The 24,471-nt window shown below is 43.9% G+C and overlaps 1 protein-coding gene across 8 annotated transcripts in view; it reads right to left on the reverse strand.

Moving 5' to 3' along the window:
• The window catches only part of KIAA1671 (KIAA1671 ortholog), a 650,892-nt gene that overhangs the window by 285,202 nt on the left and 341,219 nt on the right, over window positions 1–24,471 (reverse strand). The window lies entirely within an intron of this gene.

The following is a 24,471-nucleotide window of genomic DNA, read 5'->3' on the forward strand; positions in this document are numbered from 1 at the left end:
AGGGTCGCCCCCCACTTTGGGGGCACATGTACCCAGGCCATTTCTGCACCCCTTGGAGACAGATCAGCCTATTATTTTTAGGCTGATCTGCCCCCAAGGGGGCAGAAACCACTAGAACGCCAGGGATTTTTTTTTATGTGTTTATTTTTGTGGGGGGGCGTCCCCTCGGGCACGGGGCGCCCCCCCAAGGGCGGCATTGACCTGTTGGCCATTTCTGCCCCCCCTGGGGGCAGATGGGCCTATTTTTCTAGACCCACCTGCCCCCAAGGGGGGCAGAAGCCACGTAGACACCAGGGATAGTGTGTGTGTGTGTGTGTGTGTGTGTTAGTGGATGGGGGGGGGGGTTGGGCAAGGGTCGCCCCCCACTTTGGGGGCACATGTACCCAGGCCATTTCTGCACCCCTTGGAGACAGATCAGCCTATTATTTTTAGGCTGATCTGCCCCCAAGGGGGGCAGAAACCACTAGAACGCCAGGGATTTTTTTTTATGTGTTTATTTTTGTGGGGGGGCGTCCCCTCGGGCACGGGGCGCCCCCCCAAGGGGGGCATTGACCTGTTGGCCATTTCTGCCCCCCCTGGGGGCAGATGGGCCTATTTTTCTAGACCCACCTGCCCCCAAGGGGGGCAGAAGCCACGTAGACACCAGGGATAGTGTGTGTGTGTGTGTGTGTGTTAGTGGATGGGGGGGGGCTTGGGCAAGGGTCGCCCCCCACTTTGGGGGCACATGTACCCAGGCCATTTCTGCACCCCTTGGAGACAGATCAGCCTATTATTTTTAGGCTGATCTGCCCCCAAGGGGGGCAGAAACCACTAGAACGCCAGGGATTTTTTTTTATGTGTTTATTTTTGTGGGGGGGCGTCCCCTTGGTCACGGGGCGCCCCCCCAAGGGGGGCATTGACCTGTTGGCCATTTCTACACCCCCTGGGGGCAGATGGGCCTATTTTCTTAGGCCCACCTGCCCCCAAGGGGGCAGAAGCCACTTAGGCACCAGGGATAGTGTTGTGTGTGTTTTTTTTGTTTTTTTTTGTTTGAGGGCTGTCCCCTTTGGCAAGGGTCGCTCTCCATGGGGACACAGTACTAAAGGTATTTTCTGGCTTCCTTGGGGCAGACAGGCCTATTTTTTTAGTAGGCCCATCTGCCCCTATGACAGAATCCACTTAGGCACCAATTTCTAAAATGTTTGATGGTGGGGTGTTTGTCAACTGAAGAAGTCTTTGCATTTGTGATAAAAAAAAAATTCCTCCTTTTTGTTCTAGTTCAAAGCTTTTGCTTTATTTGCTGTGGCTCCTTGCGGTTTTGGCGGTGGTTGACCTGCAGTTTGCACAGTTGCATGTTTTAGGTAAGTAAAAACAATTTACTCCAAAGGAGTATTGTTGCCATGCATGAATGACATGTTTGTAGGGGGTGTACTAAATGCAGGATTGTGTGTGAAATTGTCCTTAGGTTTGTGCACAATGATATTTGTTGTGTCTTATTTCTAATTTGCCTTTCTTTCTTTCTTTTTAGTGGGATATCATTGGTGATTGCTGTGTAGTTGCTGGTGAATCAAGCTTTTTCAGGCAAGTGAGCGGTATAGTTTTTGAGTTTGTAACTCTTACTAACAAAGCTACACTTTGTTACTTGTCTTACACAGTGCTGGTTGTTGGTGGTGAATTTGTCCAGTTAATTTTAGCAGGAGAGATCATGGCTAGCCGCAGGATGACCGCTCAGCAGGTGGTTGGTATGCTTTTTGAGTCACAGTCTGATCATGACTATGAGACGGACTCTGCATCTGAGGCAGAGGAGGAAGTCAGAGATTCTGGCAGTGATGTTTCTGTTGGAGGGGAATCTTCTGATGATGAAGCCACACTCAGTGCAGATGAAGGTTCTGTTTTAGAGGAGGACATTGATGTGCCAATAGTGCAGCAACCTGGGGGCCACTTAGACTTAGGCCACACTCTAGAGCTGCCCAGTGGATTCCCACAAATTTGGAGGAGCTAAAAAAGTTTTTGGGTTTGACTTTTTTGATGGGGTTGATAAGGAAGCCGTCACTGGCTTCTTATTGGTCTACTAGTCCCTTGATGGCAACAGCTATATTTCCAGCTACCATGAGTCGTAATCGGTATTTGCTTCTTCTTAGGATGCTGCATTTTGTTGACAATGCATTAGCCTTGCCACGAGATCACCCAGATTCTGACCGTCTTTTTAAGATTAGGCCTGTCCTTGATCATTTTGTAGATCGGTTTTCGGAGGTCTATGTTCCAGGCAAAGAGATAAGTGTGGACGAGTCTTTGGTCCTCTTCAAGGGTCGTTTGGTTTTTAGGCAGTACATTCCTAGCAAAAGGGCACGATATGGAATTAAATTGTATATGCTGTCTGAAAGTAGGACAGGATATGTGTATAGTTTCCGTGTGTACACTGGTAGGGATTCCAATATTGACCCCCCTGGTTGTCCTCCCACTTTTGGAGTTACTGAGAAAATAGTGTGGGATCTTGGTAGACGACTGTTCAACAAAGGTCACCATTTGTATGTAGATAACTTCTACACTGGTGTGCAGTTGTTCAAGGAATTGTTTAGAGTGGACACAGTTGCTTGTGGCACAATCCGTTCTAACCGGAAAGGCTATCCAAGGGAGCTTGTCTGTAAAAAACTTGAGAGGGGACAGTGCTGTGCCTTGCGGAACGAGGAGCTGCTAGCTTTGAAATTTTCAGACAAGAGGGATGTCTACATGCTAAGTACCATCCATGATGAGAGTACTTCCCCTGTGACTGTTTGGGGCCAGGTTGCTGAAGTGCGCAAACCTGTGTGCATTTTAGATTATAATAAGCACATGGGAGGTGTAGATAGAGTTGACCAGAGGTTGGAACCTTATACTGCTATTCGTAAGTCTTATGTTTGGTATAAGAAGTTAGCACTTCACCTCTTCCACTTAGCAACCTTCAATGCTTTTATTGTGTTTAGGGATAGGTCTCCAGACTCAAAGATGACATTTGTGACATTTCAGGAGTCAGTGATAGAGAGCCTTATTGTGGTGGAACAGGCCAGAGTTCCTAGAGAAGCAGTGGTGGAGGATGTGGCTAGATTGAAAGATCGCCACTTTGCTGAGCACATTCCTCCCACACCCAAAAAAGACTTTCCAGCTAAGAAATGTAGAGTGTGTTTTCGAAGAGGTATCCGGAGGGAGTCTCGAATGTACTGCCCAGATTGTCCTTCAAAGCCTGGGCTGTGTGTCGGTGCTTGTTTTAAGAATTACCACACCCAGAAGAATTTCTGGGAACAACCATGAGTGTAAACTCATGTCTGTTTTGTATTTTCATGTGTTTAGTTTCATGGTTAGCATTTCTGTCATGTTGTTAGTTAGAGCTTTTGTGTTTGTTGTTTTGTAATTCTTTCTACTTAGTTAGGGGTTCCTCTGTTAAAAAAAAAAAAATATGATGCCATTGTGTGTGGAGTGGGGCTTGGCTGAGACTGTACATATTGACTTGATGTTGGCTACTGCAACACACTGCAAGCCAAACACCAGTCCACACACTCCCATCAGCTGGTGTGATTGTTGTATCAGGCATGTGGGCGTATGTAAGTGATGGGCCCTTGAGTGGCGCTGTCTGTCGATGTGAGTGTTGTAATGTGCTGGGCCCGTGGCTGGCGGTGTGAATGGCCTTGTGTGTGTCATGTATGAAAGTTGTGTGAATGGACTGTAAAGCGGTTGGTGCCTTGTCGCGGCTTTACAGCTCACGAGCTGTGAGTCATTGGTTCAGTTTTTTGCCTTTCAGTTACTAACAGTGCTTTTCATTTTTGTGAAAGCTCTTGTTAGTAAAATTTGATCCACTGAACCATCACTCACCCTCGTGCCAAATCCAACCAGTATGTGTGGTAAAAATGACCAAACCTGCTCCGCTGTAATCAGGCGTCGCAGCACACCTATGACACGCTAGGTGCCTCAGGTGGGACCCCGATGATGAAGCATCCCACCAACTTGGTTGGTGGGTGAGGGGTCTTTTTCACATAACCTAAGTGTGTTTCTTTTCAAAATTTTAGTGTTTGGCACATCACGGACGTATGTGGGCACATCAAAACGATATATTACAAAACTACCTGTGTTTGGGGGGGGAGAGGGCACCTATGTTTTTGGTCCTGTGTGCGGCCTTCATCTAGGGAAACCTACCAAACCCAGACATTTTTTAAAACTAGACACCCCAAGGAGTCTAGGGAGGAGTGGCTTGCGTGGATCCCCCAACATTTTCTTACCCAGACTCCTCTGTAAACCTCAAAATGTGCTTAAAAAAAGCATATTTTCCTGACTTTTCTTCGTACGATCACCACTCCAGCACAAAATTCCTACTCCCCAGTGTTCCCCTCAGTCTCCCAAATAAAATGACACCTCACGTATGTGGGTCCCCAAAGCAGAGTCAGTCTAAAGATGTATAAAAGAATATGTCCTTATAAACTCGCAGTACTATCCCCTGTATCTCTACAAGTTTTGGGCCTTATTCTGTTGGAGGCACCTGGCCCACCCACACAACTGAGGTATCATTTTTATCGGGAGACTTGGGGGAACGCTGGGTGGAAGGAAATTTGTGGCTCCACTCAGATTCCAGAACTTTCTGTCACCGAAATGTGTGAAAAATGCGTTTTTTTAGCCAATATTTGAGGTTTGGAAAGGATTCTGGGTAACAGAACCTGGTCAGAGCCCCTCAAGTCACCCCATCTTGGATTCCCCTAGGTCTCTAGTTTTCAGAAATGCACAGGTTTGGTAGGTTTCCCTAGGTGCTGGCTGAGCTACAGGCCAAAAACTACAGGTAGGCACTGTTTTCAATGAAAAAATGTGATGTGTCCACGTTGCGCTTTGGGGCGTTTCCTGTCGCGGGCGCTAGGCCTACCCACACAAGTGAGGTATCATTTTTATCGGGAGACGTGGGGGAACGCTGGGTGGAATCAAATTTGTGGCTCCTCTCAGATTCCAGAACTTTCTGCCACAGAAATGTGAGGAACATGTGTTTTTTTAGCCAATTTTTGAGCTTTGCAAAGGATTCTGGGTAACAGAACCTGGTCCGAGCCCCGCCAGTCACCCCTCCTTGGATTCCCCTAGGTCTCTAGTTTTCAGAAATGCACAGGTTTGGTAGGTTTCCCTAGGTGGCGGCTGAGCTACAGGCCAAAATCTACAGGTAGGCACTTCGCTAAAAACAGGTCTGTTTTCTTCCAAAATTTTGGTGGTGTCCACGTTGCGCTTTGGGGCGTTTCCTGTCGCGGGCGCTAGGCCTACCCACGCAAGTGAGGTATCATTTTTATCGGGAGACTTGGGGGAACGCTGGGTGGAAGGAAATTTGTGGCTCCTCCCAGATTCCAGAACTTTCTGCCACAGAAATGTGAGGAACATGTGTTTTTTTAGCCAATTTTTGAGCTTTGCAAAGGATTCTGGGTAACAGAACCTGGTCCGAGCCCCGCCAGTCACCCCTCCTTGGATTCCCCTAGGTCTCTAGTTTTCAGAAATGCACAGGTTTGGTAGGTTTCCCTAGGTGGCGGCTGAGCTACAGGCCAAAATCTACAGGTAGGCACTTTGCTAAAAACAGGTCTGTTTTCTGTGATGTGTCCACGTTGCGCTTTGGGGCGTTTCCTGTCGCGGGCGCTAGGCCTACCCACACAAGTGAGGTATCATTTTTATCGGGAGACGTGGGGGAACGCTGGGTGGAAGGAAATTTGTGGCTCCTCTCAGATTCCAGAACTTTCTGCCACAGAAATGTGAGGAACATGTGTTTTTTTAGCCAATTTTTGAGCTTTGCAAAGGATTCTGGGTAACAGAACCTGGTCCGAGCCCCGCCAGTCACCCCTCCTTGGATTCCCCTAGGTCTCTAGTTTTCAGAAATGCACAGGTTTGGTAGGTTTCCCTAGGTGGCGGCTGAGCTACAGGCCAAAATCTACAGGTAGGCACTTCGCTAAAAACAGGTCTGTTTTCTTCCAAAATTTTGGTGGTGTCCACGTTGCGCTTTGGGGCGTTTCCTGTCGCGGGCGCTAGGCCTACCCACGCAAGTGAGGTATCATTTTTATCGGGAGACTTGGGGGAACGCTGGGTGGAAGGAAATTTGTGGCTCCTCCCAGATTCCAGAACTTTCTGCCACAGAAATGTGAGGAACATGTGTTTTTTTAGCCAATTTTTGAGCTTTGCAAAGGATTCTGGGTAACAGAACCTGGTCCGAGCCCCGCCAGTCACCCCTCCTTGGATTCCCCTAGGTCTCTAGTTTTCAGAAATGCACAGGTTTGGTAGGTTTCCCTAGGTGGCGGCTGAGCTACAGGCCAAAATCTACAGGTAGGCACTTTGCTAAAAACAGGTCTGTTTTCTGTGATGTGTCCACGTTGCGCTTTGGGGCGTTTCCTGTCGCGGGCGCTAGGCCTACCCACACAAGTGAGGTATCATTTTTATCGGGAGACGTGGGGGAACGCTGGGTGGAAGGAAATTTGTGGCTCCTCTCAGATTCCAGAACTTTCTGCCACAGAAATGTGAGGAACATGTGTTTTTTTAGCCAATTTTTGAGCTTTGCAAAGGATTCTGGGTAACAGAACCTGGTCCGAGCCCCGCCAGTCACCCCCCTTGGATTCCCCTAGGTCTCTAGTTTTCAGAAATGCACAGGTTTGGTAGGTTTCCCTAGGTGGCGGCTGAGCTACAGGCCAAAATCTACAGGTAGGCACTTCGCTAAAAACAGGTCTGTTTTCTTCCAAAATTTTGGTGGTGTCCACGTTGCGCTTTGGGGCGTTTCCTGTCGCGGGCGCTAGGCCTACCCACGCAAGTGAGGTATCATTTTTATCGGGAGACTTGGGGGAACGCTGGGTGGAAGGAAATTTGTGGCTCCTCCCAGATTCCAGAACTTTCTGCCACAGAAATGTGAGGAACATGTGTTTTTTTAGCCAATTTTTGAGCTTTGCAAAGGATTCTGGGTAACAGAACCTGGTCCGAGCCCCGCCAGTCACCCCTCCTTGGATTCCCCTAGGTCTCTAGTTTTCAGAAATGCACAGGTTTGGTAGGTTTCCCTAGGTGGCGGCTGAGCTACAGGCCAAAATCTACAGGTAGGCACTTTGCTAAAAACAGGTCTGTTTTCTGTGATGTGTCCACGTTGCGCTTTGGGGCGTTTCCTGTCGCAGGCGCTAGGCCTACCCACACAAGTGAGGTATCATTTTTATCGGGAGACGTGGGGGAACGCTGGGTGGAAGGAAATTTGTGGCTCCTCTCAGATTCCAGAACTTTCTGCCACAGAAATGTGAGGAACATGTGTTTTTTTAGCCAATTTTTGAGCTTTGCAAAGGATTCTGGGTAACAGAACCTGGTCCGAGCCCCGCCAGTCACCCCTCCTTGGATTCCCCTAGGTCTCTAGTTTTCAGAAATGCACAGGTTTGGTAGGTTTCCCTAGGTGGCGGCTGAGCTACAGGCCAAAATCTACAGGTAGGCACTTCGCTAAAAACAGGTCTGTTTTCTTCCAAAATTTTGGTGGTGTCCACGTTGCGCTTTGGGGCGTTTCCTGTCGCGGGCGCTAAGCCTACCCACGCAAGTGAGGTATCATTTTTATCGGGAGACTTGGGGGAACGCTGGGTGGAAGGAAATTTGTGGCTCCTCCCAGATTCCAGAACTTTCTGCCACAGAAATGTGAGGAACATGTGTTTTTTTAGCCAATTTTTGAGCTTTGCAAAGGATTCTGGGTAACAGAACCTGGTCCGAGCCCCGCCAGTCACCCCTCCTTGGATTCCCCTAGGTCTCTAGTTTTCAGAAATGCACAGGTTTGGTAGGTTTCCCTAGGTGGCGGCTGAGCTACAGGCCAAAATCTACAGGTAGGCACTTTGCTAAAAACAGGTCTGTTTTCTGTGATGTGTCCACGTTGCGCTTTGGGGCGTTTCCTGTCGCGGGCGCTAGGCCTACCCACGCAAGTGAGGTATCATTTTTATCGGGAGACTTGGGGGAACGCTGGGTGGAAGGAAATTTGTGGCTCCTCCCAGATTCCAGAACTTTCTGCCACAGAAATGTGAGGAACATGTGTTTTTTTAGCCAATTTTTGAGCTTTGCAAAGGATTCTGGGTAACAGAACCTGGTCCGAGCCCCGCCAGTCACCCCTCCTTGGATTCCCCTAGGTCTCTAGTTTTCAGAAATGCACAGGTTTGGTAGGTTTCCCTAGGTGGCGGCTGAGCTACAGGCCAAAATCTACAGGTAGGCACTTCGCTAAAAACAGGTCTGTTTTCTTCCAAAATTTTGGTGGTGTCCACGTTGCGCTTTGGGGCGTTTCCTGTCGCGGGCGCTAGGCCTACCCACGCAAGTGAGGTATCATTTTTATCGGGAGACTTGGGGGAACGCTGGGTGGAAGGAAATTTGTGGCTCCTCCCAGATTCCAGAACTTTCTGCCACAGAAATGTGAGGAACATGTGTTTTTTTAGCCAATTTTTGAGCTTTGCAAAGGATTCTGGGTAACAGAACCTGGTCCGAGCCCCGCCAGTCACCCCTCCTTGGATTCCCCTAGGTCTCTAGTTTTCAGAAATGCACAGGTTTGGTAGGTTTCCCTAGGTGGCGGCTGAGCTACAGGCCAAAATCTACAGGTATGTACTTTGCTAAAAACAGGTCTGTTTTCTGTGATGTGTCCACGTTGCGCTTTGGGGCGTTTCCTGTCGCGGGCGCTAGGCCTACCCACACAAGTGAGGTATCATTTTTATCGGGAGACGTGGGGGAACGCTGGGTGGAAGGAAATTTGTGGCTCCTCTCAGATTCCAGAACTTTCTGCCACAGAAATGTGAGGAACATGTGTTTTTTTAGCCAATTTTTGAGCTTTGCAAAGGATTCTGGGTAACAGAACCTGGTCCGAGCCACACAAATCACCCCATCTTGGATTCCCCTAGGTCTCTAGTTTTCAGAAATGCACAGGTTTGGTAGGTTTCCCTAGGTGGCGGCTGAGCTACAGGCCAAAATCTACAGGTAGGCACTTTGCTAAAAACAGGTCTGTTTTCTGTGATGTGTCCACGTTGCGCTTTGGGGCGTTTCCTGTCGCGGGCGCTAGGCCTACCCACACATGTGAGGTATCATTTTTATCGGGAGACGTGGGGGAACGCTGGGTGGAAGGACATTTGTGGCTCCTCTCAGATTCCAGCACTTTCTGCCACAGAAATGTGAGGAACATGTGTTTTTTTAGCCAATTTTTGAGCTTTGCAAAGGATTCTGGGTAACAGAACCTGGTCCGAGCCACACAAATCACCCCATCTTGGATTCCCCTAGGTCTCTAGTTTTCAGAAATGCACAGGTTTGGTAGGTTTCCCTAGGTGGCGGCTGAGCTAGAGGCCAAAATCTACAGGTAGGCACTTTGCTAAAAACAGGTCTGTTTTCTGTGATGTGTCCACATTGCGCTTTGGGGTGTTTCCTGTCGCGGGCGCTAGGCCTACCCACACAAGTGAGGTATCTTTTTTATCGGGAGACGTGGGGGAACGCTGGGTGGAAGGAAATTTGTGGCTCCTCTCAGATTCCAGAACTTTCTGCCACAGAAATGTGAGGAACATGTGTTTTTTTAGCCAAATTTTGAGGTTTGCAAAGGATTCTGGGTAACAGAACCTGGTCCGAGCCACACAAATCACCCCATCTTGGATTCCCCTAGGTCTCTAGTTTTCAGAAATGCACAGGTTTGGTAGGTTTCCCTAGGTGGCGGCTGAGCTAGAGGCCAAAATCTACAGGTAGGCACTTTGCTAAAAACAGGTCTGTTTTCTGTGATGTGTCCACGTTGCGCTTTGGTGCGTTTCCTGTCCCGGGCGCTAGGCCTACCCACACAAGTGAGGTATCATTTTTATCGGGAGACTTGGGGGAACATAGAATAGCAAAACAAGTGTTATTGCCCCTTGTCTTTCTCTACATTTTTCCCTTCCAAATGTAAGACAGTGTGTAAAAAAGACGTCTATTTGAGAAATGCCCGGTAATTCACATGCTAGTATGGGCAGCCCGGAATTCAGAGATGTGCAAATAACCACTGCTTCTCAACACCTTATCTTGTGCCCATTTTGGAAATACAAAGGTTTTCTTGATAGCTATTTTTTACTCTTTATATTTCAGCAAATGAATTGCTGTATACCCGGCATAGAATGAAAACCCACTGCAGGGTGCAGGTCATTTATTGGCTCTGGGTACCTAGAGTTCTTGATGAACCTACAAGCCCTATATATCCCCGCAACCAGAAGAGTCCAGCAGACGTAACGGTATATTGCTTTCGAAAATCTGACATTGCAGGAAAAAGTTACAGAGTAAAACTTAGAGAAAAATTGATGTTTTTTTCACCTCAATTTCAATATTTTTCTTTTTCAGTTGCTATTTTCTGTAGGAAACCCTTGTAGGATCTACACAAATTACCCCTTGCTGAATTCAGAATGTTGTCTACTTTTCAGAAATGTTGCGGTTTATGGGATCCAGCGTTGGTTTCATGCCCATTTCTGTCACTGACTGGAAGGAGGCTGAAAGCACAAAAAATCGTAAAAATGGGGTATGTCCCAGTAAAATGCCAAAATTGGGTTGAAAAATTGGGTTTTCTGATTCAAGTCTGGCTGTTCCTGAAAGCTGGGAAGCTGGTGATTTTATCACCGCAAACCCTTTGTTGATGCCCTTTTCAGGGAAAAAAACCACAAGCCTTCTTCTGCAGCCCATTTTTCCAAATTTTTAAAAAAAAATGAAATTTTCACTGTTTTTTGGCTAATTTCTTGGCCTCCTTCTGGGGAACCCACAAAGTCTGGGTACCTCTAGAATCCCTAGGATGATGGAAAAAAAGGACGCAAATTTGGCATGGGTAGCTTATGTGAACAAAAAGTTATGAGGGCCTAAGCGCGAACTGCTCCAAATAGCCAAAAAAAGGCTCGGCACAGGAGGGGGAAAAGGCCTGGCAGCGAAGGGGTTAAAAACACGAGTCCAAATGCTAGCAACAGGTTCTACGAGTGGAGAAAATACAAACACATAAGGACATCAACACAATCTTCTGGCATGTGAATCCACTCATACAACAGCATCTTTTGAGAAATGTTCATTTCAATAATTTATCAGCTGTCACAGCTCTTTTACGCCCACTCTCTCTCTCTATTTCAACTATAAAACTGCCAAGTGGGATAAACCTTGCATGTGATCGCACTACAACGTTGAATCACCTTGGTATGTGTTGTGGGGGCACATTGTAGTTTTGAACGATCACATCATCCCACTCACTGATGATATGCATATAGCTTTTACACTGAATGCAAACAGCAATACTTACTGTTACTGAAGTTGCCAAGTGTCTTAAAACGCGACATATGCTTTTTAATTGTAAAATTTGATGCCAAATTTTGTAACTAAAGAGCCTATCATTCACTATTCACTCCGTTATCCATAATGTATTACATTTGACATACTGTGGACAATGTTCCTTAACTCAGACACCATTTAACAGTCTTAAACGTATCCTAGATAGGACAAGGAGTTTACCAAATATTCGAGTGAGCAAATGGCCCCAAAAATGCAATACCAGCTTTCAGTTCCTTTGCATATTGTACATCAGAATTAATTTTGGCACTTTAGTGTAACTTGTATGCCACACACGTATACTGGATTTCACAACACAAACATCATTTACACCTCTAGTGTTCCAAATCCTACAGCAGGAAGGAAGAGACAGAATAGAGTTCTTCTCCCTGGAAGCATGAGGACTTCTAGAAATCCAAGCTACCCAAAACTTGCTTAGCGATAAAGAGGTCTGTAGGGTTTGGAAGAATGACAATCAAACATAACACCATCTTCAGACTAGAGAGTAGGGGTGGGCGATATATTCTGCTTCGCCAGCGGAACTGGTGGAATTTTGGCCAAACTGAGTTATGCTTGTAAGGCAGAATTCTGCCCAAATTCCACCAACCGCCATGAGACAGTGTTTTTTTTTTTCTCTCACGCAGCCCAAAAACAGGAAATTGGTAAGCAAGATTTAATGCCCTCTAGCACTATTTTCAGTCACTAGGAGAGTCCCCAGCAAGATTTCTCTAACACGGGTGGTCACAACCTTACGGGGTCAGAAAGCTTCTGCTTGAGTAGAAAATGTTCGCGAGTGGCAGCAAAATCAACTCGAGAAACTGTGCACTCTGGATTGCCACGTGGTGCTCTTCACGCCGATTCTTCAGTGCAGAACAAGCTCCCACTGCTAAGTCACAACGTGAGCAGCATGATGTGCTTATTTCCACCTGTTCGTGAAATTCTATGGAATCTTGCTGAGTTTTTTTGTAACTTCGCGGAACTCTGCATAGTTAAACTCCACAAGTTCTGTCCATGTCCAGGCCTACTAAAGAGATCTAATCACATCCTCTAGGCCATCACTACTTTGTTAACAAAATATGGTGCTGACTTAATGATTATGTTGCTGACCCGGAGAGCATTCCACGTTTGGTTGCTTGGCTACTTCACTAGAGTGCTTCTAACAGCTACCAGCTCACCAGACGCCGAACACCAGCTTCCCAAAACCTGCTGACCTTCCACCACTAAAATTATGCTCGGTTTGGGCCTGATTCCTACACGTGAAGTCTCCTCTTTTTGCACTTTCGACCACTGCTGATAAATCTCAAAGTTGACCACTTGAGAGTTTAAGACATTCACTTCTACTCCACATACAGATCGTAAACTTTAAACTTTTGCAGTCTCACACGTTTGCCATTCTATCCTCTTCCTCTCTCTGCTTCCATTATGCTCTCTCGTGGCAAACCAAGCACTTTACAAAGAATACACACACACATATACGTATCTATATTCACAAACGTCCTAAATGTTCAATGTTTTCATATTCGTGATTTTTTAACATCTCCAGCAAGTTTTGTATATTTTTCACTAACATATATTTGCCCACTGTGTATATTTCTATTTTATGAGAATGAAAAATGACTCTGGTAAAAATAAATAATACACGTAATTATGTAATAACTACAAATACGGTTATTACCTCTGCCATCCATAAAACCTAGCTTGAAGTAGAAAAGTAGAATGAAGACAGAGTCCAGCTTCATTAACTTAAACAAAAATGGCTGAAACAATTTGGAATCTATACTGTATGACCAAAGTCACAAGATATCACTGCACCTGCCTGTGGCTGTGACACAGTTTTGATAGGATACTACAATTTAATTGAAAAACAATCTGCAGCTTACAAATTAACGAAAGCAGCATACTATGCGCATCAACAGGATAATTAAAATTAACAAAATACAAATGACAGACACTGCAAGACTGAATATACTCTTGGTAAATAAAAGAGTCTGGATGCAAATACATACACAATTATAATACCAATAAATAGGTATTGGTGGATAATTACTACGGCACATAGAAAACAAATATTATACTCTTGAAAAGTGGGACAGCTAAACAATATGGTCTAAAGTGATGGACAGTGAGTTACAGCTCTCCAACGTGTTAGAAAAGTAATTTGCTGGTGCATATATATGTGCTGAACTTCTCTGTAGAAGAGGTTTGTATTTCTGAAATCAGTGTTCAAACAGGAAATGAAAGGGCCAGGAAACGATTTAAGAGATGCAGAATGTGAGAGGTCCAGTTGTTGGGGGTCTTAAATAGGCGCTGACAGTGAGACACAAGCATAAGATTTGTCTGCCCTCAAGTGGCAGACGTAGATGTACAAGCAGTGACATCCAGGGACTACACCACTCTGGACCTACTACTCAGGACATACAACACCTATTCCTTTGGTCTCTAGAGACTTTAGTTGGCGTGAACCAGAGTACACAAGGACAAATCCTGGATGCTATTGGATCACATCCTGGGCATGTCAATCCTATAGAACACTATTGCGGTTCCGGTTCCATTCAAATGAGGTAGAGTTAAATAGATCACTATTTCAGAAGAAAAGTGATTTAATTTTGGAGCACAAAATGCAGTGGTTGGTACAGCAGAACCTGAGGTGGGTTGGTTGAAGCTAGTAGTTTATATCTGAAGCCATGAAGGAAATTTGTTTGGACACTGCTATGTCTTCCACTCTGCACACCAATGGAGACTCCAGTGCAAGGGGATTGATGAGTTGAAGCCATGGTGGGGGCTAAGAAAGAGAAATGTAAAGTAGTGTAGAAAACTGAGCACTTACTGGTAGAATCAGAGAAAGGGCAGACAAAATAAGAAATCTGATGTAGCGGAATTGGAATATAGCAACAGAGGTAATATAAAGCAAGCAACAAACAGTACACAGGAAAAAAGTAACTTGAGAACTAGAGATAGTAAAGTAACAGTGGTGGTGGTGGTACGGGAACACTATATTAAAATATGTTGATCTGAAAAGTTGTAAACATATGGAACTATCCATATGCCTAGCTTCCATGATCTCAAATATTAGCCGATGTCTGTTCTCATTATTCCAAGCATAATGACTTATGTCATGGTATACTGTCAGTACACAAAAGACTTAGCCCTATATGCCAATCCTTCTTTCCGGACCCTAGCCACAAAGAAGCTCTTACCTTCTTTGCTGCCAGGCCAATGGGGTACAGAGCAATAGAGGACAAGTTCTTTCAGACCTGCTTGCATGTGCGATGGTGGTGAAGCTGACTATGATGCAGCCTATGAATTCCTCAATTCAAAATGAGGAAACACAAATGTGAGAAAGGCAGAAGCTTCACCCACCTGCATAAGTAGCCTCCTGAAATTAATATCGGGAAGCTCTTTACCAAGAAGATGCCTCACACTCTCGATATGATGGGCATCAGCAAAAACTCACTCACTGGTGTCTTAAGGACACAGGGACACTCCCAAAATTTAGACAAATGTTTGATGTCACTCTCAATCAGGGACAGTGGGAAGAGGAAGTAGACTATATTGGTGTTGCTGTACTTGGCCCAATCAACACGACTGAGTAATTCTACAACCCCATACCACTAATTTTCAGAAAGCGGGTGGCTGGCTGCAGTTTCAAACTAACAAAATTCAGAATAGCTAAGTACGGACTAGAAAGAGTTGTATAGCATAAAACAATGAAAGCACTGTTTAGGAAATGAGCCATAGTAGGATTTGTCTGTACTTACTTCATAAATTCACAATGACACACCGGCTGAAAAACAATAATGTTGACTGATTGAAAAAACACAACAGAACTTTCAAGTTTCTATTTGTAACTACTGAAAATTAGCGGGGACAGGAAACAGCCAGTTCTTTAAGGATTATGTTTATTATTACAATTGACAGTTTACTCAAAGACGTCCATTTATATTTGGCCACTGGGCATATGCAAAAGATGTTCAATATCAATAACTTGTAATAGCAGAAAAACAATTTTCTGTTTAGGACATCGTATGAATTTAGAAGGACATTGTATGTTTTTAGTATGTTTAGAAGGACACTGTATGATCTTAGTGTGGCGCTGCAACTGGGTAAATTATAAACCAGTACAATAGTAACCAATAACTAGTCAATAAGTGCTTTATTGCATTCGGGAGTGGGAATTGGCATCACACTCAGGTGAATACATAAGTGGGACAAACACAATAAATATAGCACAATCTTGGGTTGTGCCCTTCAAAGAGCCACCTTAGGAATATGAGATAATAGAGTTCAAACAAACAGAAGTCACTATTCTAATAGCAGTAACGTTTGAAAACCTGTCAAGCGGTTCTCTACAGGTCAAAAAAGGACAGGGAGCAAAGAAAGAGGAACAATAAACTTCACGCAAAGAGCTGGAAATTATTATATATATATATATATATATATATACACACACACACACACACACACACACACACACACACATATACACATATATGTATATATTCAATGTTGCAAATGGACAGACGCAACCCTGCATCTTTCTCACTTTTCTAGTCACACCCCTCCCAAGCTCCTTCCCCTTCTTCCATGTCTGAGGCCCATGGAACTCCACAGGCACAGTACCACAGAAGCTAGATTCAGTGGCCTCCACTCTTGCACCCAGTTCAGCACTGCACAGTGTGGCAAACGGAGCTTGGCATGCTGTTCTCTGGCAAAAAGTATTAACTACATCCACAGTACCTCCTCCCAGGAAGTGCATCCCAAACAGTACTACTACTCTAGGAACCACATATCAGACTGTTGAGAACATATCTCTTAATGTAACTGATGTTAAGGAGTACCAAAAAGATAGCGGAATGGAAGAACTATTCAGTTAATACTACAGGTCAAACTCTTCAGTTCCAGTGCCAGGTTTATATGAAGAAACAAATACTATGCAGTCAAACTTCATCCATGGCCCATATTATTGATCGAGTGCACTTTTACTGTTTACTCCATGGTGCACTTTTAAACAAGTGCGCTAGGCACAAACAGGTTACAAAGCATGCACTACCTCCAGGGCAGCCTCCAACTTGCACTGCCCTGGGGAGCAGCGCATTACTGAATATAGAGCGGATGCTTAACGTTTTTTTTTACAGAAGGGCTAGAGAGTCCCTTGTAGGAGGATGCAGTGAGTAACTGCACCTGCCTGCAGAGGGGTGTCTGGGGGGTCCATGGTACCCTCTTTCACAACTTGAGGGGGCTGGCTTTAGCAGGTGTTCTGACAGCACGCCACCTTCCTGTGGTGCATTGTCAGTGTGCCTCCAAAGGGCATGTTTGCCTCTGCACCCTCGTTAGTAATACAGCACGAGAACAGAGGCAAAGGGATTCCCTCATTTGCATGTGACCCCAAATAGAGCTGGTGCAACGTGTGCACCAGAGCTATCAATATCACAGAAGGGGCCACAAAAGAGTCAGTGGCCCATTCTGTAATACTATAGTGCCGTGGGGGCTCATAACACAGGCACTCATACCATTTGTGCCCATGGGACACAATCTGTAATACGGCCCGAAGTGGTTTAACTGCTAATGCGCCTGTCTCCTATGCAATGCGCCCCAACAACAAAAACACAGTTTCAAACCACTGTTTTTCACTTAGTCAGATCAAAACGTAACCCACAGCAGGAGGCTGACCTAATTGGCAATCCAAACTAGGCCACTGCACTCATGCATCCTTCTCTTTAACCGTTCTAATTAACAGGATTATGACACAGGTCGACAGGAAACGACTGCACAGAAAAAACACTTTAAAGATGTAACTTTCAAACTAAAATAAAGATTGCCAGGTCAAGCCACTTATTTACAAGAAAATTGGAGATAGGGGGGAAGATAGGTTTTGAAACTTTGATTTTTTTTTCCCTATAAAGTAACACCTATTTAACTGCAAGGTTTACCCAACAGGATTGGACCCTTGTGCCTCACTAACATGAATAGCGGTACTGAGGGTGTAGCTGTGGATACTGTATTTTTATTTGTGTGGTAATGTACAGCAATAGCAAGGAATTTTTAGTTTCTCGTTAAATAAATGTACTGTAAAGTACCAGAAAATTAATTTATTAATTTTGGTTGGGGGGGGGGGGGGGGGGGGTGAGGGTTGAACGTGTGCTATAAAGTTGAAAAACGAACCATTTGCCCAATAAAAAATAAAGCCAGAATGCTGTTTGGATGATCGTATTGACACTTCAGATTTCACTGTGCTATGATGATACCATCCGACTACATGCACTTATGCGACAATGTGATCCAACACCATTCACTTGACACTGACCGTTCAATTCATATGCCCTAAAAAAAAAATTGTCATTTGACCAGTCTGTAACACTAAAGGGCTGCTAACTAACATACTAACCAAGCAACTCCAATCTTAAAGGAGAATCTAACAACTACAAAAAAATGTCCCTTTGAGAACCGAAAAACTTTGCGTCTCAATCAGAAGTCGCAACTTCTGAGATGGCAACATACTAGTACATTCCCTGTTTAAAGGGGTATCAGCTGTGCTATGTTAACCCAGTATTCTTTCAACTGCTCCAGGGAAGGTCGAACTATTTTTTTTAAGGGAAGAAGGAGAGTTCGACGGATGGAGATAGAGAAGAAGGTTTATGTGAAGAGACGGACGTGCAAGAACTAAAATCTTTTGAATGTCCACTGTTCTTTCAAATACTTATTGTTCACCTGTTTAATTCCTATTCCAGTAAAAGCAATTTGCCAAACAAGGAAAAATGAGATCCAAAGGAGCAACAGCTGCTCAGTGACTTGCAGCTTTAGATTTGGTAGGAAGCATACACAAGGGAATCTGGCATCTCGTACATTTCTAAGGTGACCCATCTCAATCCAAGTCATGCGTACAGTGTGTCCTGTCATTAACGTTCCACTGAAAAATCACTGCTTTCAATTGTCTTAATCTAATCAGTTCAATGGAAGCTAAGCAAGGATAACAAAAATCTAGAATGCAGTAGAATAAGGCACAAAGGTCCAAGACTGGAAACAGGACCCATAATTACATGAAGTGAGGAGGTCACCCAAGCCATTTGTCCTTCCAGCCTGAAAACTGTACCGGCCTTGAAGTGCAGGCAATGTCTGACACCGCTATCAACCAGACCCATGTCATGAGAATCATGTTGATACAGTACTGGTTTTCAGCCAGCAGCAACTCAGCATCGCAAGTCTTGCAGTTTCACATTTCCTATAACTAGTTTATGCCTACAAGTCCGGGTATACTTACACCTTGTGACTGAAAAAAATATACATTATTTTCACAGACAATGATATTCTCATTATCGAGCAGCAAAAATTCAAATACAGCAGAACTTTCCAGCCAAGTTTATATTTTAGTAACCTGCCACATGTCTAAATATCAACCCACACCATACATGCACAATCTTTTCTTCAATAATTTAGAGTAATTTGTGATTATTAGTAGTGCATGGAGAGGGTGCAAGTTAGAGTTGCCTTAGGGCATGAGTTATAGTTACTTGAAAGAACTCTAACTATACCTGAGAATTTCTATGCTTTTGTACGAGTAAATTCAGAACCTAACTATAATGTCCCTGTAACCTTTGTTTTTTTCAGTGAATGTCTATGTTTTTATAACGCACACCTTAATATGTGTATCAGATTGTGGCAAGCCAATCAGGGCCTTGCTTTTCCCAAGGATTTGAGGAGGATCCATGGAGAATCCAAGAAGGATCCGCAAACCCGAAGACCGGCCAAACAAAAAAAAATAAAGACAATTTTTGACAATGAGGGGTTCCTAAGGGGCACCCTCCATGTGTCCTATGGGGTCAGGGTATCTGTATCCTGACCCCTTATATGTTTTAACACTTTTTTTCCCACCCACCCCAAGTAATGCAAGAAACAAAATAGCAGCCGCAACTTTTCTGCCAAGTTACAGCCACCCAATCAGGGCCTTGCTTTTCCTATGAATCCGCGGAGGATCCACGTCCCTATAGATAAAAATTTGTTTTCCAGTTACTTACTAGAAAACCATGAAACAGATTCACACCAAATCACAAAAAGGTTGCTTTCTGCACCAGAGCCTACCTTTCTGCCAAATCTGGTCTAATTCCGTCCAGTGGTTTTGGCACTATTGCTGTTCAAAATCCCTAAGGAATAACAAATGTAGAGAAAGCGATTTGGGACACTGCCCCCCCCCTCCACCCCGTTTTTTTTTTCTCGGCCCCTGCTTGACAGATAACCTGAAATTTTCCAGACAGCAGCTGATGTGGCTGGCAAATTTTGGGGAAACTTTTGTGAAGATTTGTCAACCAGCACCAGAGAGATTGGCACGTAAAAAAGCACTTTTTCTATACAAAGTAGGTCCTAACTGTAACTACCTAGTGGCGACTTCCAATAGGTAATACACACACACATATATATATATATATATATATATATATATACACACACACACATATACACACACACAGACACATTTACCTTATAGATACCCATTTCATAAAGGCATGCATGGTAATGCATATGTGTGATTAAAAAAAAAAAGTGTGTGGTAATGGCACTGCGTGGTAATGGCACTGCGTGGCAATGGCTGCATGGTGAAGGCTGTTCCCGCTGAAGCAGCAAGCAAATGAGTTAGTGAGGCTAAGCAATGTTAAGCAATGTGAGGTCTGTAAATCCCCTCTAAGGTAATAGAAGGTCACACAAGAGCGCTGTCTTAGACGAGATCTAAAAAGGCATCATCTAAGCCACTGGGAAATAGCACAAAGGCACAAGGATGTCTGTTGCACCAGTAAATGAATAACACCCAACTATACAGAAAGGTCACATGATTAAAATGCATTAGTAATGAAGAGATCAAGTTGCCCCAATTCATAGAACATAATCACATTACCTCCCTAACTTGATGACTGGGTCCATTTTACAAAACTTGCATTCTAATAAAAAAGCATTTTCAGCACAAAACGAGGTAGCAGACAACCTACAAGTCATGCTGTATTTTGCCTTTATTGTTTGAGTCATGGCAGGGGAACCCTTGTACTTTTGTTTGCGGGGTAGCCCTGGCAGCTAACACTAATTGTTTCATCCACTTTTAGCGAGTGAACTTGGATTTACGCTGACGCTCCTCGCAATTCATTTAACATTTGTCTTCAAACAATAAACAAACAAAAAATGATCACATGATGAACCAGGGGTGGGTGAAGTGGAACATGCAGTTACTGCACCACACCCTATAGGTCAATACAGGCTTACATATATTGTGGCCTTTAGCACCACAGCAGCCACCGACCTTTTCGTGACATTCTTTAGCAGCCCATCCCAATAAAGTTTATGAGTTTCGGTATACACTGCAGTCACACAGTTGCAGGATATATCATCTTAGTGAAGTGGATTTTCCCTGTTAGTCTAGGCTCTCAATTCCCCTTCCATAACAGGACATTCACTGAATAAGTCTGCGTCAACAAAACTGGTTGTTTATGCGTTCACAAAATCACAAGGGTGCGTTAACCAGAGCCACCATATGAAGTATTCACATTTCTCTCACGATAACAGTTTTAAGCAAACCATCACAACACTACTTCCTTCTATACCCCCAGTGACAAATCTTTTAAGACCTGTGCATCAGGAGTCAAACTGGTCTTAGTAGTATAACACTATTATATGTGTGTTCGTAACTGTGTTTTGCATACAACCTATACATATGAGGGCAAACCAATAAAATTATGCATCCTCAACCAATATGTTACAAGTCTGGACTAGTGTGTTATGCATGCACAGCAGTACAGTATGCATGCTAACTAGGGTTAGGGTGTTAGGCTTATGAACGCATACATTATAAGGGCAACCCAATAGTGTATGCCTATAAAACAATATACTGTAGAAATACATTACTTAGTTATACACACACACTTGTTTTCACTAAGCACGTACCAGTGCTCTAAACACACACAGTAGTTTGCTGTTGATATAAACCAGGATACTAGGAATAAACAATCTATAGACTGTATTTTAAAAACACACACACTTTAAACGTGTGTTCACATACACTAATATGCTTGGCTAGGGTACTCTAATACTTTACCTAGGCATTAACTGGCATATTGACTTGTTAAACCAATGTTGCAATATACCAACCAGAAAAGTGCATGCAAACCAATAAAATTTGTGTGAACCAGTACACTCTGCACAAAGCAAAGGCACATTCAACACGTTTCCTACATAAACTATGTAGTTGCTATGTGAAAGACTAATTGATATGGACCACTTTGTGTCACCTATGAGGTAGATTAATTGTTGCCTCTATTGCAGCTCATAACTATGCTCACCTCATCTATTGTAAAGCAAAACCATAGCCCCGGTGAAGTACATCACTACAGCAAGAAAATATAGCAGGATGGAGATATGACTGAACTAAGACACAGAAACTGTTAACAAATAACCTTAAATGGTAGGGGCTGTCCACAGATGTATGTTAACATGCTAAACAAGTCTTTGCAATGCACTGGGTCTCGCGTTTGCTCGAGTTAGAGCTATTAGCGTTGTAAATTACTAACTGGACTTTTCTTGCCACACAAACTGAAAATAAAAAGTAAAACAGTTTCACATAAGCAAGCCGATTCAAAGTGCCACTGTGCGCTTGACAGAGACATAAAAAGAGGTTCGCTCCCAGGATAAGTTATCGGCAAACGTGCAATTGTCCATGTAACAGGGTCGGTCCCCACAGTGGTAACAAAACCGCCCTAACGAGGGAAAAACTTAAAGCAGTTATCAACAAAAAGGAAGGATTTCTGAAAGGCAAGCCCATGAACGAGTGATAGTGATGGGTGTGCGGTGGGCGTGTATGAAAGCCCAGATAGATATGCACAACCTAAAAATTGCTACAAACTTTCACCTAATAAATTGCTAGTTTGCCCCACATTCGGAATAACCACTCACTATGTAGTATATGGGCAAGGGGACAAGGCAGTAGCTCGTAGGCCCCGGAGGCAGGTGTGGGCCGGATCGGGCCGGTCAGGGGCAGTAAGTTAACGGTGGCCTTTGTTCATGTTTGGCCACAAAAACAGGTAGACAACCTTGGCATCAAGGAGATAAGTGCAGGCGAATTCAGGATGGAATCAGTTTTTAAGCCTTTAACTGAAGCCGGGGCAGGGGTACTGTGGTCTTTATTGAAAGGCTGAGGACGTCCGCTACCGCGATTGTCCATAGCTGGCCAGGGTACTCCATTACACGGCCCTAGGGATACTGGGGGATGAAAGGCTGCGCCAGGGGACCGAGGTATAGCCTGGTTGACAAGGCCCATCTCCCAATGGGTGCCAGGGGGAGTCCCATTTATTGGGTTGCTCTGGCATGGTTGTTTGGGGGACCAGCTGTCATGCTGGCCCAAGCTCCCTCTGTCTTGAGGGGACAAGTGAGTTCGCCTTGTAAAGGACAGCTTATTGAGGGACCAGCAGGGTTTCATCCCGGGTCCAAGTCAATGCAATCAGTCAATGCCACAAGGGGCCTGGGGAGTGGTCAACCATGATTCCTCATATATTTGGTATTTGCTAAAATTGTTCATATATTAGTATTGAATATTTGTTAGGAATTTCATGTATTAGTTATGTACATGAGATAATTATGATGCTATTCTATACATAATGTACCTTAACATGAGAAAAGAACATTTGTTGTGTTTATGGGATGTAATAAATACGTCCGGAGAATGTTTTATTCTCTAAAGCAATAATGGCATCTTGTATTGTGTCCTTGCAGAATTAGTCATGGATGTGTAGATGTATAATGTTTGCATGGTTGAGATATGACCGGTCTCTGTGTGGTCCCTCACTTGTTCCGTACAGTGCTTTCAAGTGGCCATGAGGTGAGGTGGGAGAACTTGTTAAAAAAAATAATAATAATAATACATCTAAAATGTTTCATGGTAATTAGTATAACAAGAAAACAACGATTCTACCTACCAAGAAGAGCTGTAATTATTTTAAGAACCATTAGAATTCTAATAGAAATTTCTAGAAATTTGTAACCATAAGATTCATTACTCTAAATGAGAAAGTTCACATCCCAAGGTTTCTGCAACTCGTGCACAGTATGCATAGCTGTGGCACATTGTCAAATCGCAGCACCTGGGCTAATGAGTTGGTTATTTCTCGATGAAGAGCAAAGAAAAATTCAAAATGTTAAAATCCTACATGGTCCTAATAAACATCTGTTGTGAATAGCAGGCATTTTACAAATTAAAGGTACGCAAATGAGTTAACTGTAGAGCTTATGGCACCCACCTTTGCTACAGATCCTTTCTGCTTCCAGGATGCCTTAACTCTGCCTACTTCGATGCGACACTTGTTGCCAAGGCTCAGTCCGCTGTGACATCATTGGCAACCAGGACATCATATAGTGGCATCACAATTGCCCCTGGAAACCAGCGTCCTGTCATCTTGTACAACATGTTTCCTACACTAAAATATCTTCTTGTTATCAGGTTGGTGTGCTGGCAGATTGTGGACTAGAAGTCAACCTTAAATACGCTAGAGTTTCCTGAGAAGGCAGTGAGAGCTGAATCTTTGTAATGACCTACATATCGAAAAAGGCTATGTCCTATTGTCAGTTGAATCGCCGCATGTAAACTGCACAAAACGCCTTACCCACTCACTACGGTGCAACTCAAAACATAACTAAATGCACTCAATGTTATCAGTTACTCCTTACTAAAATTAAAAAAAAAAACATCTCAATGTTAAGTTCATGAGCCACAGTTCCCGGGCATGCTGGCATCATGGAATTTTGAAAAAAATATGCTGATGAAATCAAGAAGACTTCTGATGAGGCTAAGCGATATATGTGCTGTTAAGAGGTTCCTGTATGGTACCCAAGTACAATCTGTTTTCAAAGGTCGATGATTTATGGCTTTTGTTAAGAGTTTAGGCATTTTTCATATCCTGAGACAGGGATGTCTCGTTAAATAAAGTTTGACACAGATCTTCAATTGGTTGTGTACGTTTGTATACCATGAATATCTATACAAAGTTGTATATAGTGTTACAGGATATATGATTTGCAATCCGTGATTCAAAAGTCTATATCCCCACCAGGCTAATTAAGCTGTCAATCTTTCAGAGGTTGGCCAATTAAGTACTTTCCAAACCATGGCTATATTTCTGTGCCGTTTACTATGGCCTTATAGGAAAGTTAAATGTGCTGATAAGGTTTAAAGCTAATTTTAACATATTTTAG

This window comes from Pleurodeles waltl, chromosome 11 (genome assembly GCF_031143425.1).
Source record: "Pleurodeles waltl isolate 20211129_DDA chromosome 11, aPleWal1.hap1.20221129, whole genome shotgun sequence".
In the NCBI taxonomy this organism is placed as follows: Eukaryota; Metazoa; Chordata; class Amphibia; order Caudata; family Salamandridae; genus Pleurodeles; species Pleurodeles waltl.